General features: G+C 42.1%; 1 protein-coding gene across 1 annotated transcript in view; it reads right to left on the bottom strand.

Moving 5' to 3' along the window:
• LOC124870030 (nuclear receptor coactivator 3-like) overlaps positions 1-18,057 on the bottom strand; it is a 104,585-nt gene that overhangs the window by 61,679 nt on the left and 24,849 nt on the right. The window contains exons 2-3 of the mRNA XM_047368446.1: positions 796-882; positions 358-605 (exon numbers count right to left, since the gene is read on the bottom strand). The gene's annotated coding sequence lies outside the window, so the exon portion shown is untranslated. The remainder of the gene's footprint in view (positions 1-357; positions 606-795; positions 883-18,057) is intronic.

Below are 18,057 nucleotides of genomic sequence, written 5' to 3'. Positions count from 1 at the left end.
ACAACAACAACAAAAAAACCAAATTCAAGTACATAGTTGTAACATGACAAAATGTTCAAACTGTAAGGAAACGTTTGTAAGAAACTGCATGAATTTAGTTTTATTGGTTGCAGAATGACCCCATCTCTGGTCTCCTAAACTCTCAGTGCTTGAAAGTCTCCCCCTTCCTCACTGCCCTCCCACACTCTAACTAAACCCTCATACCGTCACTCCTGCTGTCTGTGCAACAGCAGCATGTCTGCAGGAACATTTGTGTTAGAACGCACATGAGCGAAAGAGAAAGTGTGGTTTGGTGAAGCCTGGGCACAGTTCTGTGTGTGTGTGTGTGTGTGTGTGTGTGTGTGCTGGTATTGTCACCTGCAGACTGGGGATGGGGTGGGGGAGATGAATGCTCTCCTACAGCTGCTGTGGCAGGTAGAGCACAAAGAATAATTTGATTTCTCCTTCTGTCCCCTTGCTGTTTTCCACCTCCTTCCTTATTTTCTCGACTGTCTGAAAGTAGTCAACTCTCTTTGTTTGTTTTCCTGCCTCTACCACCAACCCCATCACATTTTTTTTAAAACAAGCTACTCCACTTTCCAAGAATCAAACCTCAAGCATAGATGCTGAAAAACAAACAAAAACACCTCAATAAAACATCCGCCTCAGAAAACATGCAATGTTCTCTGAATTTCAGTGTTCAGGTCAGGAGGATGTTGCAAGAATGTGGCAACAACAAGAAACTGAGTCTGACAAGCAGCTCATCCTAAACCCAGCAGGCTGTTACCATGCCAACCATACAGGATGTTAGCCCACCTTGTGATGGCGCCAAGATGACAGACGGTCAGATGCCCCCTCCCCTGACTCTGGGAGTGTTTTCCTATTCAGGCTGATCAATTGACTCTGGAGAGAAAAAAACACACATGCAGGAAAAGTTTAGCTCTCATGCTCACCACTGTAAGTTCATTAGGGCCATATTAATGAATAACCAGCAGCCATAATAATCAGAAGCCCCCAGAAACCTGAACAGGAGGCTGTATTAACTCCTTAATCAGTAAGGAACTATGAGAGAGCCTCTGTATACACTTTTGTCCTCATTATGGGTGTAGAGCACACGCACTGTGGCTCCTGTTCATTTGCATTGATGCCCAGACCACTCCCACTCACCAAAAGAAAATGCTCGACCACACACACACACACATATACACACACAAAAGGTGACACCGAGACACAACTTTTACAGGAAGCCACACAGCTGAAATCTAAAGTGGCAATTCGAAAAATCAGCTGGCTTCTCTGACTGCCAGCAGAGAGCACCGCTGTATCTTTTCATCTAAAATGAGCCCTACAGATCCAGAAAAAGTGGACTGATAACTTCAAGAACTTATTGGCAAAACTCTCCCATGCTTCAATGACTCGGAGGAAGAGTAGAAAAAAAACCAAACCATTAGGCTAAATTGCAGCGCTAATCCCAGTAGCACATAACAGGCCAATTTGTGCCCATTTAGTTCCCAATAAGAACCAGAGTGTGTGTTTGTCTGTGTATTTTGGCTAGACTGAGTTGTTGCAGTAGCTCAAGTGTTCTGTCTGAACAATCACAAGAGAGTATTCCGTAGGGGTAAACGCTGCGTAACCATGGGAACACTGGGTGTTTCCATGACACCCTTTTATTGGTAAAGCACACCAATTGCACATCAATGTATGCATGTGTGTGTTGGTTTTTATATCGTGACGGGGTCCAAATCATGAAATGACGCCTACTTAAGGGACATCCTGTGAATGTGGGGACCAAATTGCTTTTCCCGCAACTAGAATGTGGTTTTTGAGGATTAGGGTACAGGCTTAAGGATTATGGCCACAATAGCACAAGGTAAGGGTCAGGATTAGTTATTTGCAGCACCCTCCAAACTTATAACCCCCTTCCTGGTAACGATGTGTAAAAGGGCTGAAAATAAATTTATTAGCACCCCTCAAACTTTCTATAAAATAACAATTAAGGTAACTGGTGTATTTTTTTTAAATTAAAACTTCACCTTTTTATTCAATGGTTGTCACACTGTGGTACAAGTGCCAATGATGGACCACTTTTGGAAGTACCTGAATAAAATTTTGCTATTAACCATTTAAAAGGTAAATATAAGACAAATTAGTGGGAGGGCTGAGTCCAAACAACTAGAAAGATTAGTAGATCAAGCACACTGATTTTGCTTCAAACACCTGCAACTCAAACATAAGTTGAATATTTAAAGAACCCTCCAGGTTAAACTAAAGCTGAAGATACTGCTCTGTAAACAAGTCATGGTACTTATACTGCATGCCATTTATTTACCACAAATGAGAATAATACCAAACCCAATTCAATCATGTTTTACTTAGGACAGAAACACCAGTAAAATTTGAAAATTTCTCTTCAAAATTATTCTTGTTCTTCACTGAAGGGACATGTTCACAATAGACGTAAGTCAGTTTATCCAGCGTGAAACAAAGTATGAATATGTGGAGAAGTTCCTCGTGTCAACTGTTATGTACAGTGGAGGATCTGTGATGCTGTGGGCCTGTTTACATAACATTATAAACAAGAACATTTCAAGAAAAAACCTGATGGTTTCTGGCAGAACGTCTTCCATGGCCACCTCAGTTCAGAGACCCAAATCCTTTGAAAACCAGCGGAGAGAGCTGAGAAGGCTCTATAAGAGATGATAAGGGACTTTGGATGATCAAGAGAGCTTGTATAAAGACAACAAAATCGGACATCCCTCTTTCTGTACAAAAATGTGAAAGACAAAGCTTAAATGCTGTCCTTTTGGCAAAAGGGGCCTGTATTGTATTAAAATACCCTAATATAATATGTATTTATTTTAAGTCTGTTAAGTCTCTGTAATTATGATGATGACAGAGTTACACAATACAATGTCTCAATGAAAAATCCCGGCAGACTATTTCAGAAAGCATTACTGTGATTCTGTAACTGCAAGCAGGTACACTTTTGTTTTCCTTGAGCGGACACTCAGAACAATGCGGCAGCAAGGGCACGTTTACAACCACATCTCTGAGTCCAGTTCAAGTGTGTGTATGTTTGAATGGGTGATCTAAAACCTGGAGTGGCTGCAGTGTGTATGTTTATGTGTGTGAGTATGCACGTGCCTGACCGCTGGCTGCACCCCTGATTGGGAGCAGATGGGGACTGTCGGGAGTGTGCATGTGTGCTTTAGCGGGCAAGAAGGGAAAGGAGGAGGAAGAGGAGGAGCGGGTGCTCTAGTTAAGGTGATGTATGGGACTCTCACACACCAACAAAAACCACACTTCAAATTATGCGTTTCCTATTAATTGGAGGAGTAGAAAAATAGAAACAACGAATTGTTGTTTAAGTGGGTGGAATCTATATTTCTGTTGCGACAAAGACAAACAAACGGATATGTGTTAAAAGGTTGTAAAAGGTTGTAATGTCAAGCAAGCACGAGCCCTTTAGTGCCTTTAGTGAGATTATTACAGTTCTATGTGCTCACTTTGACACAGCCATGAAAGCCGGAATGAATAAAATGATAGTTAACATCATGTGGTGCTGCTCATACCAGTGTAAAGCATTGAATATAAAAGTGTGAATGAGCTTAAGATTGTGAATCAATGGAGAAATGTTAGGCTTGCAGACGCCAAGGTCTTCTCACGGTTAGCTTTGGTATTAGACACCTCTCTCATCCTCTCCCTGCACTCCTGGGTTGCTTGTCAGCCAGAAAGCTTAATAAAACCTCGAATAGAATTGTATGCTTTTTTACTGGTTTGTCTTTTCCCAGTGCACTCGAGCAATATAATAATCATCTTTAACTTGTAAAAAGCAATTTAAGTCCAAGTTTTCCGCTAGCTGCTTGTACAGAAGCTGTTTACTCAGCCTGTGCTGATAAACAGCAGATAGAGACTGATATCTGAGATCTTATCTCAGTAACATTTCTGCATTTCAAACTAACGTGCATAGAGAGCTGTCAAAGAAGCCGATTTACTTAGGGGTCAGTTTCCAGTGAGCTATGAAATCTCTTTCCACGACCTCGAAGACGAACAGATGAATCATTTTTTTACGGAAAATATTCAGCCTTCCTAAAATTCACATCTTACAACTTACCCAAGATTGGTTTAATTCAGATCTCAAAAAGAAATCAGGGTTCAGATACATGTTTCATGTCAAACTTGCATAGTTTTTCATAAAATCCTGAATACAAAAACCTTTTTTTCATCTGTGAAAGTATAAATATAAAACTTTTCTATTAATTTATAACAGAGATCAAACTTACGGAATCTGCAAAAATGACTGTAAGGGGATGGATGGATGGATGATAGATGGATGGATGGATGGATATGAAAGAGAGATGGTGGATGGCTGGCAGGGAGAATGATGAACAGACAGGCAGACAGAAATATATACAAACAATAGATAATGGACAGGCTGATGAATGGATACATAAATTCAACATTTACACAATAGGACAGGCAATAAAGACCTGAAACATACTTCCACACTTCACTTTTCCAGGCTGCAAGAACGCTGAAGTCTGCCTTAAGAAAAGGGTCAAGTATAAAACAAGCCCAGGTGAGTAAAGCTTGGGTTCAATAAAAAAAATTACAATAACAGAACAAGCATTAAGGCAAATAAAAAAGAGGAGAAGCAGAAAAGGAAGGACTGAGCTCTTGATCAGGTATTGTGTAACATAAAGGTGAAGAAAGGTAGCTTGCAGATAATGATGTTGCAAACACACGCATGCATACAACTGTAACCCATAGCTGAACCATAACCAAAAACAAAGAAACCAGCTGCCTTTAAATATATTCTCCATCCAAACCCGTTACGATCTGGAAATCTGGCTGTGCACTTATTTAAGAACAAGATGATTTAATTAAAAAGGGTCGATCGGGTCATAACGAAGGCTGCACGATGGAAAAACATGCAACACAGCATAGTGTTGTTGAATGTTGCCATGACAATATGACTTGCAATAAATAAATAAATACCTCAAAAAAGAGTGTTAATAGTCTTTCTACTTTTGGTTCATTGATAGTGATAAGCTTTCCACATACCATAAAAACCTAGTATCTGATTAGTATGGAAGCAAATCGTTACCATATTTCAAATGAAAAAGCATTTTCAGAAATGCTTTTTCATTTTAAGAATGTGGCTGCATTGTTTGACTCATAAATGAAATTAGTAATCAATAATCCTATTTGCATTTTAATTTTCTTCTTCAAGACAGCTCATTCTTTCACTTAATTAAAATGAAAAACAAAAAGACATTTGAGATTTATTTTTCAAAATGTACCCCAGCAAATAGATACCAAAATTCAATTTGAAATGTAAAATTTCAAAATGAAAAAGCATTTCTAGAAATGCTTTTTCATTTTAAGAATGTGGCTGCATTATTTGACCCATAAATAAAATTAGTAATCAGTCATCCTATTTGCATTTTCTTCTTCACGACTGCACATTTTATGCCATAATCAAAAAGAAAACAAAGCAGACATTGCTTTTTCGTTTTCGTGGTCTGCCCGCAAAGTACTGCCCAGAATACAAAAACGAAAAAGCATTCCGAGCGGCGGGCGCAACAAAGTGACATCAGCAGCCGCTCTTCCTCAGCTCCCTGCTGACCGAGCTACCCATCTTGTTCGGTAGGGGGCGCTGTGCACGTCTGCATTGGCTGTGGCAGTTCCGCCACAAACAATGCAGCCACATTCTTAAAATGAAAAAGCATTTCTGAAAATGCTTTTTCATTTGAAATATTCTAACGATTTGCTTCCATAAATTAGGGCTGCTGATTTGGCAATGAAATGACTTGATTGTATTGCAATAATAATTATAATACATTCTTAAAGACTCCTAAAACATTGTCTGTTGCATTAAACAAGTATCACCAAATAAATTACTGGCATTGAAAGCATGAATGCATCGTACATATCTATTTTATTTACTGCAGCGGATGTACTTGATATTGCGTACAGTGATACAACAATGAAGATACATTTGGGGTTTAATGTGCAGCCCTACTGGATTTCTTCCTGAGCCTAAAGTACATATTTTAAAGAAAGGAGAAAATGATCTTTGACATTGGTATGAACCACCATTAGGCACCATTTTGGTACGTTCAATAGACACTGTTTCAAAACTCTTGTACTTTCATAAGATAAAATGTTGCCAAAAAGAATAAAGGCTTTCCTAACAAGCTATTGTGTTCAGTCTTTTCCAGAATATCTTTTATAATATTAACTTCCAATATTCTAAATAAGATCTGTAAAGTCAGAGATCTTGCCAGTGGATGTTATACGATTTGATGGCAGGATGAACTCGATGCTGGGTTGTCATCTAATGAAACAGTGAGGGCGTTTATTTTTTTTTAGGCATTTCCAATTGTAAAAAATACTTTATTGGATGATGTAGACCAGATTTGGTCTTGAAATGACTCCATAACCTTTATCAGACAGATTAACAGCAATAATTCCTTCTGTTTCAAATCTCAGCAATGTATTTTCTCATTGGCACTCTGAATGCTTCATAACAGCAAACAGCCAAAACTTTCTCTGTCTCGCTGATAATTAGGGAATCAAAAGCACTGGATTAGCTGTGCCTGGCTGTTAATTGCCACCTCAGTTATAGAAATTATATGGAAGGAGGAAGAGTAGATTTAGTTTTTCACAGCTTTTTCTGAATTTTGGCTTTTTGCTATTGTTCACCTGACATATTTTTCATATAAAGTCAGATAATTCCCTGTATGTTCCAATGTACACAACCTTGGAAAAAAAGATTAGATTAAGCATGCCATCAAGGGACTGGTCAACACTTTTGAAATTGTCTCAAAAGCCTAACGCGACATTTGTGACATTCATTTTTATGCATACTCCTCCCAAAATTCAGTTTTACTCCATCTTTAGTCCATATTGTTCTGGGCAATATCGTACTGAAATTGGCATCTGATCGGACTCAAGCCTTCAGTATAAAAATTACCTGAGTTTGTCTTTTAAGAAGAGAAAGGCAAAAATATTGAAAAAGGAAAAATACTAAACAGGAAGACTGTTGAACAAAAAATTCCTGAAGTTTGTATGCAAAGAAACATTCAGTTGAATTTGAATCCAGAATAAAATTATTTTTGTTATAGGACTAGGTTTGTGATGATAACCAGGGTGATAGAAGAAAACATGAAAGACATGTTAAGGCAGAAATAATTATAAAATGAGAATTTATTGCTTCAAGGGATTTTTGTTTTGGAGCTGTAAGACACTTCCTCTCAATATACTCCTGACTCAGTATATCTGAGTCGCACAAACGTTTGCTGCTACTTACATGTTTTTTTAATTAGACTGTTTGCCTTTGCAGCAAATTTATGTTTTTATGTCAACTTTATGACATTGCTTAAAGCCTTGGTGCCTGCACCACTCTCAGTCTTTGCCGAGTAAAAGACTGCAGGTAATTTGGGTAAAAAGTAATTAGTTCTCAAAAAGAAAATCTCCAGGGAGTGTGCGGCCTTTGGAAATGATACAACAGCTGTGTCCAAATTCAGGGGCTGCATCCTTTGAAGGAACCGTTCTACATAGGCCTGGTCCTTTGGAGGCCGCAGAGGCCAGAACTGAGCGGCTAGATGGTGTAGTCCTCACCGGCCGTTCCCACCCTTACCTCAGTGTAACTTCAAATGGGCACAAAGACATTGTTTCTGTGCTTTTTGAGACCAGAAACAACATGCTGTATGATATAGAGATGTGTTCGCACAGGGTGAGGTCATTTTCCCCCTTGACCATTTCATAGTTTTGCCTTTCTGTCATTTGGCAACACATTATGTCTGCTAGAAAAAGGAGGCGCTGGCCAATGTGTCTTTTGTACCTACCATGTGTCAGTTCGTGCCCCATCTGTGGACGTTTAAACCTGCTTCGACAACCAATGATTTTAAGCAGTTTTACCTGCTTATAGTCGACTGTCAGAAACTGTGAGTAATGGACTCCAATAACACAAAGACCATGGAACAGACTAAACAAGTTAGGAAAAATATCATGGAAATGTTTACAGCAGAATTTGGTTTTAAAGCAATATCCCAGACTTTGGATATCTCATGGAGTTCTGTCCATTCCATTATGTGGAAACTTAAAGAGTATGGCAAAGCAACAACTACCAAACATGGCCATCCATCTAACTTTACAAGAGACCCATTGTAACTCTGTAGGAGTTGCACAGCTCTGATAGGAAAATTTGCCCACAGTTCAGCTATTCTTTATGCTCTTCACAAATTTGGTCTTTAGGTAAGAGTGGGCCCACCACCTGCAGGGGGAACCGTGAGGGACCGGTGCAAAGAGGATTGGGTGGCAGACGAAGGTGGAGACCTCAGCGGCCCGATCCCCGGATGCTTAGGCTGGCTCTAGGGACGTGGAATGTCACCTCGCTGGGGGGGAAGGAGCCTGAGCTTGTGCGGGAGGTCGGCTGGTGTGGGTTTGCTTGTTGCCCCCCAGCTCAGCCGTCTCGTGTTGGGGTTTACCCCAGTGGATGAGAGGGTCGTATCCCTGCGCCTTCGGGTTGGGGAGAGGTCTCTGACTATCATTTCAGCCTACGGGCCGAGTGGTAGTGCAGAGTACCCGGCCTTCTTGGCGTCCCTGTCAGGGGTGCTGGATAGTGCCCCTCCCGGGGACTCCATTATTCTGCTGGGGGACTTCAACGCCCACGTGGGGAACGACAGTGACACCTGGAGAGGCGTGATCGGGAGGAATGGCCTCCCCGATCTGAATCCGAGTGGTGTTTTGTTATTGGACTTCTGTGCTAGTCACGGATTGTCCATAACGAACACCATGTTCAAACATATGGGTGTCCATCAGTGCACGTGGCACCAGGACACCCTAGGCAGGAGGTCGATGATCGACTTTGTTGTCGTATCATCAGACCTTCGGCAGCATGTTTTGGACACTCGGGTGAAGAGAGGGGCTGAGCTGTCCACTGATCACCACCTGGTGGTGAGTTGGATCCGCTGGAGGAGGAGAAAGCCGGACAGACTTGGCAGGCCCAAGCGCATAGTGAGGGTCTGCTGGGAACGCCTGGCGGAGCCCTCGGCCAGGGATGTATTCAACTCCCACCTCCGGGAGAGCTTCGACCAGATCCCGGGGGATGTTGGAGACATAGAGTCCGAGTGGACCATGTTCTCCGTATCTATTGTCTTTGCTGCTGCCCGTAGCTGCGGCCGTAAGGTCTGCGGTGCCTGTCGCGGCGCCAATCCCAGAACCTGGTGGTGGACACCGGCAGTAAGGGATGCTGTCAAGCTGAAGAAGGAGTCCTATCGGCTGTGGTTAGCTTGTGGGACTCCTGAGGCGGCTGACGGGTACCGTGAGGCCAAGCGTGCTGCGGCCCGGGCTGTGGAAGAGGCAAAAACTCTGGCCTGGGAGGAGTTCGGTGAGGCCATGGAGAAGGACTACCGGTTGGCCTCGAAGCGATTCTGGCAAACCGTCCGGCGCCTCAGGAGGGGGAAGCAGTGCTTCGCCAACACTGTTTATAGTGGGGGCGGGAGACTGCTGACCTCGACTGAGGACATTATCGGGCGGTGGAAGGAGTACTTCGAGGATCTCCTCAATCCTGCCATCACGCATTCCGTGGTGGAAACAGAGGCTGGGGACCCGGGGTTGGACTCTTTCATCACCCAGGCTGAAGTCACCGAGGTGGTTAAAAAGCTCCGCGGTGGCAAGGCTTCGGGGGTGGATGAGATCCGCCCTGAGTACCTCAAGTCTCTGGATGTTGTAGGGCTGTCATGGTTGACACGCCTCTTCAACATTGCGTGGCGGTCGGGGACAGACTGGGGTGGTGGTCCCCCTTCATAAGAAGGGGGACCGGAGGGTGTGTTCCAACTACAGGGGGATCACACTCCTCAGCCTCCCTGGTAAGGCCTACGCCAGGGTATTGGAGAGGAGAGTCCGACCGATAGTCGAACCTCGGCTTCAGGAGGAGCAGTGTGGTTTTCGTCCCGGCCGTGGAACACTGGACCAGCTCTATACCCTCTACAGGGTGCTCGAGGGTTCATGGGAGTTTGCCCAACCAGTTCACATGTGTTTTGTGGACCTGGAGAAGGCATTCGACTGTGTCCCTCGTGATGCCCTGTGGGGGGTGCTCCAGGAGTATGGAATCGGGGGCCCTTTATTAGGGGCCATCCGGTCCCTGTACGAGCGGAGCAGGAGTTTGGTCCGCATTGCCGGCACTAAGTCGGACCTGTTCCCGGTGCATGTTGGACTCCGGCAGGGCTGCCCTTTGTCACCAGTCCTGTTCATAACTTTAATGGACAGGATTTCTAGACGCAGCCAAGGGCCGGAGGGGGTCTGGTTTGGGGACCAGTGGATTTCGTCTCTTCTTTTTGCAGATGACGTGGTCCTGCTGGCCCCCTCTAGCCAAGACCTACAGCATGCGCTGTGGCGGTTCGCAGCCGAGTGTGAAGCGGCTGGGATGAGAATCAGCTCCTCCAAGTACGAGGCCATGGTACTCGACCGGAAAAGGGGGGCTTGTCCTCTTCAGGTTGGAGGGGAGTTCCTGCCTCAAGTGCAGGAGTTTAAGTATCTCGGGGTCTTGTTCACTAGTGAGGGAAGAATGGAGCGGGAGATCGACAGACGGATCGGTGCGGCTGCCACAGTAATGGGGGTGCTGTGCCGGTCCGTTTTGGTGAAGAGAGAGCTGAGCCAAAAAGCAAAGCTCTCAATTTACCGGTCGGTCTACGTTCCTACCCTCACCTATAGCCATGAACTTTGGGTCATGACCGAAAGAACGAGATCCCGGATACAAGCGGCTGAAATGAGCTTCCTCCATCCCTTAGAGATAGGGTGAGGAGCTCGGCCATCCGGGAGGGGCTCGGAGTAGAGCCGCTGCTCCTCCACATCGAGAGGAGCCAGTTGAGGTGGCTCGGGCATCTATACCGGATGCCTCCTGGACACCTTCCTCGGGAGGTGTTCCAGGCACGTCCCACCGGGAGGAGGCCTAGGGAACGGCCCAGGACACGCTGGAGGGACTATGTCTCTCGGCTGGCCCGGGAACGCCTTGGGCTCCCCCTGGAGGAACTGGAGGAGGTGTCTGGAGAGAGGGACGTCTGGGCGTCTCTGCTGAGTCTGCTGCTCCCGCGACCCGGTCCCGGATAAGCGGAAGACGACGAGTACGACGAGTACGAGTAAGAGTTACAAGGTTGTTGAATTGTTACAGGAAATTCAAAAGAAATCCCTTTTGCCACTAGTCACATAGGGAGTAAAGCAAACATGTGGATAAGGTGCTCTGGTCAGATAAGACCCAAATTTGACTGAGGACATCACTTCAGACACACCTTTCCCATTGTGAAACCATGGTGGTAAGAGCTTCAAGCCATGGGAATGATATTCAGCAGAGGCAGAGAAGATTGTCATCATGGAAGGGAAGATGGATGTTGCTAAATATAGCAATGTCCTGGAAGAAAACCTTTAAAGAGGCAGAAAAAGACCTGAGATGGGGCAGAGGTTCACGTTCCAGCAGCACAACATCCTTTCAATATAAAGCCAGCACTACAATGGAATGGTTTAAATCAAAGCATATTTATGTATTAGGGTGATGAAGACAAATCTGATTCAGAATCTGACAATACTTGAAAACTGATGCTCACAGTTGAGTTATTTTGCAAACAAGAATGGGCAAAAACTGAACGCCAAAATTTTAAGATTTTTATTTTTAGAAAACGTTGAAGGCAAATCAGGTTTCCTTCTACTTCATAATTATGTACTACTTTGTGGTGGCTGACCAGATAAAATCCCTCAGAAAATACTATAAGATTTGTGGTTGTGAAGCTACAAAATTTGGAATTTGAACAAATGTGTTCAAGGAATCAAATCTGAAAGACACTATGCACCTATCAACACATGATGTTTTTAACATGGTTCTTATAATAAAGTTAAAAGATCTTTACTTTATGTTACATTTAAAGACTACTTCAAACCCCCAACAAAGGCAGAAGGGGTTATTGCACAGCAACAGGTTGTTTCTTGGCGAGCTTTTCTCTTTTTCCTCCTTTTGCCTTTTTTATTTGTCTTTTCAATGAAATGATTTTAATCTGACAGAAATCCCATTTACTAGTCATTTACACACCAACACAGAGAGGAAAGCCTAACACTACATCGTATGGAAGTGTGTGCACTCTGGATGACTCTCATTTAGCCCCCGTCCCTCAAACCCAGCGAACACATTGGAGTAAAATAAGAGCTAAGCCACATATTGGCACCTAGCCTCATCTTAAACAAATCAGACCATGGAGACTAATAAAAAATATGTCTGTGTGCAACACTTGCCTCCACAGACAAGGAGGTACCAAAGAGGGGAGCCATTTTCAGTTACCCTGCAGAAGACCAAATGATGCTCTTAGCAAGAAGCACAAATTACAGGTCTCTCCTGCACACACACACACACACACACACACACACACACACACACACACACATATTCTTCATTGCTACTACATGTTGCTTTGGTTTTAAATTGTTCATTGCTTTTCAAAAAAACAAACTTACTCATTGAAAACAAATTGCCTCTTTAGCTCAGAGACTTGAGAGTGAGGTCCATCTTTAGACCAATTACTGCCATCACTGAACAGAGGCTGCTACTTCAAACTTCACCCTACAGAGAGGAATAAGACGGTGTGGCGGAGGAAGAAAAGCAGAGTGTCTGTCTGGCTCAACTAAGAAATAGGCCAAGCAGGTCTAAAGCTCAAACTCATCCAAGCATTCAGGGTTCATTGGCTGTTAGCGGCCATCAAAAGTGCACTTACATATAAAAAACAAAAAGAGTTTCATGTATTTAAATGAGTCATCCTCGCCAAGGCATTTGAGTGCAACATTTTATTACCTATAACCCTAAAAAATAATATGCAGAGGGACACCAGAGAATCTGTGATGGTGGACAAAGCACAAGTGAAAAACAACCGATCTGCTATTTTGACAAATTGTTTGGAACCTTACACATACAAAATGCATTTTGTGCTATATATGATTCAAATGTTTACAAATAACAATATGTGGCATCCATTAGTATTGAGCCCCCTTACCTCTGATACCCCTAAATACGATTTTTTGTAATGATTTGCTGTCAGAAGTCACTTAAATAGTAGAGTCTGTGCAGAACTAAATCTCAGCATGAATAAAGCTGTTCAGTTAAGCCCTCAGTGTTTGTTAGAGAACATCCAATGAAAGCATTAATTAGAAAAGCAACAAAATGCCAATGGTAACTCTAAAGGAGTTGCGGAGATCGTCAGGTGAGTAGACTGTTAACATGACAACTATTATTTACGCACTCTATAAATTTGACCTTTACAGAAGAGTTTCCAAAAGAAAAACATTGTTGATAGAAAGCAATAAGAAAGCCATGTAAGGGACACAGCAAATATGTGGAAGTGGGTGCTTTGGTCAGATGAGACCAAATATACCATAAATAACATCCTATTAGTAAAACACAATGGTGTCAGCATCATGCTGTGGCAAAGGTTTTCTCCAACAGGGATAGTGAAGCTGGCCAAAGTTAATAGGAAGAAAAATAAAGGACAATCCAGGAAGAAACCCTTGTTAGAGGCAGCAAAAGACTTGAGACAGGGGTGAAGGTTCACATTCCAACAGGACAGCAACCCTAAACATAAAGCAAAAGTGACAATGGAATGGTTTAGATCAAATCATATTTGTGTGTTAGAATGGCCCATTCAAAGTCCAGTTATGAATCCATCTGAGAATCTGTAGCAAGACCTGAGAGATGTTTAAAGATCCTCTCCATCCAATATGACTGCTTGAGCTGTTTTGCAAAGAAGAATGGGCAAAAGCTGGTAGAGACACGGAAAATAACAAGGTAATTCCAAAATATGACAAAATATATATTCAAATTTCAGATTTTAAGCTGACAAAATGTGGAAAACCAGAATATTGACAGTTTTGAAAGACCGTTTGTGTGTGCTTTTAATCTCTTAACTAGGTCACAATACAAATGGAGATCTTCTAATTTACGAAATGCCACCATTAAAAGGTTTTGCTGAGTTGCAAACACATTTTTTAAAATATTCCTACTGCAACCACTAAAAAAAAGAAATGTAGAGACATTTAGAAAACCTGGGTGCACTCCAGTGCATCGGCAATGTTACAGAACAAAGAAAATGCTCTAAAAAGATATGAATATCCCTTCATCAACTTTGACTAAACTGAGAAGGAAACTGCTATACAAGAAAAACTCTTGTGAATGTGTCCAGATACATCAGCAGAAGTAGGTGAGTTAAAACCCTTACTTGTGGTCAGCAAATGAGCAGGGTTTATGCTTTACTGTATCACAGAGCTTTATCTTTAAAACATATTTACCAATTAATGATAAAAAGAAGGTCATGACTTAGACTGGTGAATACAAAGCTCAATCAATAAGACACCTTCCTTTCTCTTTAACCTAACCCTTGATTGTTAATCTGCTGCCATGGCAACAACCTACGCATAATTGGAAACTAATTAATGTGAAAATGCACTCTCTCCTGCTAGCTAATTAAACCAACAGTATAGGTTTACAAAAAGACTCAGCATTAACATAAAGGCTGGATTTATCGCAGAATTAAATTGGACCCATGTTCTTGTAACTATATTTTGAATCATTGGCCTCTATATGTATAAAGACTGTCATTTAAGCCCCTCTTGCATGGTCCTGCACTTGTTAGACCATCAGGCTACAGCTGTTTGTTAAAAGATATATTGAAAAATTGTGAAAGCTTATTAATTTTCTACAATTGAAGGGTCTAAATCTGTTCTGTTTAGTTAAATGATGAAAATGGCTCACCGTGCATCGCTTTACACCAGAAACCTGATTTTAGTGACTGTTTCATCATTACAGGCAGCAAACTGCATTGTGGGCTCTATACACGGATACCAAAAAACAGATTATACGTTTATTGAAATTTAAGGCAGAAGACACCATTTAACATTTCAGTTATGTACAGAGCTTTTACTATGCAATTTAAACAAACTAAAATAAAAAATACCTCTAATAACATCTTCTTTTTTTATTTTAGATGTTTAAAAAAAACATTTAAAAGCAACTGTGAAAAATATACATTAATTTAAAATACTGTACAGGTCCTTCTCAAAATATTAGCATATTGTGATAAATTTCATTATTTTCCATAATGTCATGATGAAAATTTAACATTCATATATTTTAGATTCATTGCACACAAACTGAAATATTTCAGGTCTTTTATTGTCTTAATACGGATGATTTTGGCATACAGCTCATGAAAACCCAAAATTCCTATCACACAAAATTAGCATATTTCATCCGACCAATAAAAGAAAAGTGTTTTTAAAACAAAAAACGTCAACCTTCAAATAATCATGTACAGTTATGCACTCAATACTTGGTCGGGAATCCATTTGCAGAAATGACTGCTTCAATGCGGCGTGGCATGGAGGCAATCAGCCTGTGGCACTGCTGAGGTCTTATGGAGGCCCAGGATGCTTCGATAGCAGCCTTTAGCTCATCCAGAGTGTTGGGTCTTGAGTCTCTCAATGTTCTCTTCACAATATCCCACAGATTCTCTATGGGGTTCAGGTCAGGAGAGTTGGCAGGCCAATTGAGCACAGTGATACCATGGTCAGTAAACCATTTACCAGTGGTTTTGGCACTGTGAGCAGGTGCCAGGTCGTGCTGAAAAATGAAATCTTCATCTCCATAAAGCTTTTCAGCAGATGGAAGCATGAAGTGCTCCAAAATCTCCTGATAGCTAGCTGCATTGACCCTGCCCTTGATAAAACACAGTGGACCAACACCAGCAGCTGACACGGCAGCCCAGACCATCACTGACTGTGGGTACTTGACACTGGACTTCTGGCATTTTGGCATTTCCTTCTCCCCAGTCTTCCTCCAGACTCTGGCACCTTGATTTCCGAATGACATGCAAAATTTGCTTTCATCCGAAAAAAGTACTTTGGACCACTGAGCAACAGTCCAGTGCTGCTTCTCTGTAGCCCAGGTCAGGCGCTTCTGCCGCTGTTTCTGGTTCAAAAGTGGCTTGACCTGGGGAATGCAGCACCTGTAACCCATTTCCTGCACACGCCTGTGCACGGTGGCTCTGGATGTTTCTACTCCAGACTCGGTCCACTGCTTCCGCAGGTCCCCCAAGGTCTGGAATCGGCCCTTCTCCACAATCTTCCTCAGGGTCCGGTCACCTCTTCTCGTTGTGCAGCGTTTTCTGCCACACTTTCTCCTTCCCACAGACTTCCCACTGAGGTGCCTTGATACAGCACTCTGGGAACAGCCTATTCGTTCAGAAATTTCTTTCTGTGTCTTACCCTCTTGCTTGAGGGTGTCAATAGTGGCCTTCTGGACAGCAGTCAGGTCGGCAATCTTACCCATGATTGGGGTTTTGAGTGATGAACCAGGCTGGGAGTTTTAAAGGCCTCAGGAATCTTTTGCAGGTGTTTAGAGTTAACTCGTTGATTCAGATGATTAGGTTCATAGCTCGTTTAGAGACCCTTTTAATGATATGCTAATTTTGTGAGATAGGAATTTTGGGTTTTCATGAGCTGTATGCCAAAATCATCCGTATTAAGACAATAAAAGACCTGAAATATTTCAGTTAGTGTGCAATGAATCTAAAATATATGAATGTTAAATTTCCATCATGACATTATGGAAAATAATGAACTTCATCACAATATGCTAATATTTTGAGAAGGACCTGTATACTGTGCTATTGCAAAAGATGACCTAATGTAACTGAAACATTAACATTTTATTAAAGCATTAAGCTCACTAAAACAGGAGAAAAATTTAGTCTTCAGTGATGGCATGAAAATACAATACAAGCTGAATTATCAATGGGTCGTATTAAAACTTAGCGCGCTCTTCAGGAAATTTCTCTAAATGAAGGTTATTTGGCAGGAGCATCAATGTCAGAGGAAACAAAAAAGGTGCAAGCATCTTATAGAAAGGAAAATGCACTGGCATGACTGCTATTCATTGAGGTTGCTACAACAAAGAGATACACTTTGACAGGTGCTGCTCATTTTGTTCTTTCACAATTTTGTGGTTTTGCAATTCTAGTTGTTTCAGTGCCAATTTTTTACGTGACATTTTGTTGATTTGGTGAACGGGTAAACTGACCTGGTGAAGACTTAGCAGGAAGGCTGAACGTATCACAGCAACGTTGTTGTATTTTATCCTTCAAGTTTTTCACCTCTTTCAACTTTTCTCAAAGTTTCTGTTAGTTTACAAAAGAAAATGGTAAAAATGTGGTATATGCCAGAAAAAAGTTAGGTGTCCTGTCCTGACAGTTTTATTACACAGGAAAAACAGTATGGTAAAGATTCTATAAAATAAATAGAAGCAAAAGAAAAACGTATACATTTAAAAGATGTTCCTCATAAGATTACAGCAGCAGGCAGATAAAGATCTGTCTAGACACGCTTGCATGAAAAACTGTTTTTCTCCAAATATTCAAGAGTGGTGATATAAGAGCCTGTTTGTGTGTTACTGACACTTTTTAACAAAGGTTTTATATTATTATTTAAAGTAAGATCATAGTGAGAGCACACTATCTTCTTGTCCACCTCTAACTTCCTCTTCTCACTTTTTATTCTTCAACAGAGAGGATGCAGTTTTAAACACCCTCCTCCATCTATTCATTTGCTCTAATTAAAAAAAAAAACTGCACAGCATCAAGAATAAAAATCGGAGCGAGTAGGAAAGGTTGGAGAAAGGTACACAAACATACACTGCAGATTCAGCTGCGCACACGTGGATGGGACTCACACACATCTATACACACTCTCCTGGTTGAGCATCTAAATCACGTTAGCTGCCTGCCTGCCATCCATCACTCCCACAGACAAAAGCACATGCAGGAAAGGCGGGGAAACTGCATGGCAACATGCATAACCGCACACAAACAAACACACACCATCGGTCATAGAGCAGCAAACACACCTTGAAACCAGGAGACAGCGCACAGGAAAATGCAATCTCATTACGAACAGCCACAAATCAACTTCCATTCGCTTCCACGGACATCACTGTCAGCTCACATTTATCGCATATTTAGAGATGGGCTCATTTGCAGAGCTGTA

The sequence above is a fragment of the Girardinichthys multiradiatus genome, chromosome 1 (assembly GCF_021462225.1).
Source record: "Girardinichthys multiradiatus isolate DD_20200921_A chromosome 1, DD_fGirMul_XY1, whole genome shotgun sequence".
Lineage (NCBI taxonomy): Eukaryota > Metazoa > Chordata > Actinopteri > Cyprinodontiformes > Goodeidae > Girardinichthys > Girardinichthys multiradiatus.
Note: the sequence above shows the minus strand (reverse complement) of the source record. Positions and strands in the feature narration are given on the sequence as shown.